Source organism: Elephas maximus, chromosome 11 (assembly GCF_024166365.1).
Source record: "Elephas maximus indicus isolate mEleMax1 chromosome 11, mEleMax1 primary haplotype, whole genome shotgun sequence".
Lineage (NCBI taxonomy): Eukaryota > Metazoa > Chordata > Mammalia > Proboscidea > Elephantidae > Elephas > Elephas maximus.
In genome coordinates, this window is record NC_064829.1 from 105,734,071 (window position 1) to 105,736,073 (window position 2,003).

A 2,003-nucleotide genomic window follows, 5' to 3' on the forward strand; every position below is an offset into this window, starting at 1 on the left:
GAACAGTGATGAATCTGAAACATTTCATAACATGGAGGAACCTGGAAGGCATTATGCTGCATGAAATTAGTCAGCTGCAAAAGGACAAATATTGTATAAGACCACTGTTACAAGAACTTGAGAAATAGTTTAAACCAAGAAGAAAACATTCTTTTGTGGTTACGAGAGGGCGGAGGGAGGGAGGGTGGGAGAGGAGTGTTCACTAATTAGATAGTAATTAAGAACTACTTTAGGTGAAGGGAAAAACAACACACAATACAGGGAGGTCAGCACAACTGGACTAAACCACAAGCAAAGAAGTTTCCTAAATAAACTGAATGCTTCTAAGGCCAGTGTAGCAGGGGCAGGGTTTTGGGGACCATGGTTTCAGGGGACATCTAAGTGAATTGGCATAACAAAATCTGTTAATAAAACAGTCTGCATCCCACTCTGAAGAGTGGCGCCTGGGGTCTTAAACACTAGCAAGCGGCCATCTAAGATGCATCAATGAGTCTCAACCCACCTGGATCAAAGGAGAATGAAGAATACCAAGGACACAAGGTAATTAAGAGCCCAAGAGACAGAAAGGACCACATGAACCAGAGACTACATCATCCTGAGACCAGAAGAACTAGATGGTGCCCAACTACAACCAATGACTGCCCTGACAGGGAGCAAAAGAGAGAACTCCTGCGGGAGCAGGAGAGCAGTGGGATGCAGACCCCAAATTATCATAAAAAGACCAGTCTTAATGGTCTGACTGAGACTAGAAGGACCCCGGTGGTCATGGCCCCCAGACCTTCTGTTGGCGCAGGACAGGAACCATTCCAGAAGCCAACTCTTCAGACAGGGATTGGACAGGACAATGTGTAGGACAGGGATGCTGGTGAGGAGTGAGCTTCTTGGATCAGGTGGACATTTGAGACTATGTTGGCATCTCCTGCCTGGAGGGGAGATGAGAAGGTAGAGGGGGTTAGAAGCTGGCGAAATGGACACAAAAAGAGAGAGTGAAGGGAGAGAGCAGGCTGTCTCATTAGGGGGAGAGTAATTGGGAGTATGTAGAAAGGTGCGTAAAAGTTCTTGTGTGAGAGACTGACTTGATTTGTAAATTTTCACTTAAACCACAATAAAAATTATTAAAAAAAAAAATTAAGGTAGGATTGTAACACCACCCTTACCCAGGTCACATCTCTCGTCCAATGTAAAAGGAGTTTCCCTGGGATATGGTCTGCACCACATTTTATCTCTCAAGAGGTAAAAAGGAAAGGGAAGTGAGCAGAGAGGGGAACCTCAGAACACCAAGAAAGCAGCGCTGGGAACACAGCATGTCCTTTAGACCAGAGGTTCCTGCGCTGAGATGCTCCCAGACCAAGGGAAGACTGATGGCAAGGAACCTCCTCCAGAGCCAACAGAGAGAGAATACCTTCCCCTGGAGCTGACATTCGGACTTCTAGCCTACTGGACCGTGAGAGAATAAGCTTCTCTTCGTTAAAGCCATCCACTTGTGGTATTTGTTATAGCAGCACTAGATAACTAAGACAACGGGTATCTGGGTTAGACACATGGGTGAGTGGGTAATGAAATGGACAGATAAATAGAAGGTTAGGAGGGTAGAGGGATGCACGCATGGATGGATGGATGTTTGATGGGTGGATGAAGGGGTATGTGGATAGATGAGGCCAGCAGGAAGGAAGAGTGATGGATGAATGGCAGGCGGATAGATGGGTGGGTGGATGAAGGGGGCAAGTGGGTACAGTATTAGAAAACCCAGAGGGTAGAGTGATGAAAGGATGGCAGGTGAATGGGTGGATGGAAGGTGTCTTAGTGATCTAGTGCTAAAACAGAAATATCACAAGTGGGTGGCTTTAACAAATACAAATTTATTCTCTCACAGTCTTAAAAAAAAAACTAAACCCGCTACTGTCGAGTCAATTCTGACTCATAGCGACCCTACGGGGCTGAGTAGAACTGCCCCATAGAGTTTCCAAGGAGCACCTGGAGGATTCGAACTGCTGACCTTTTGG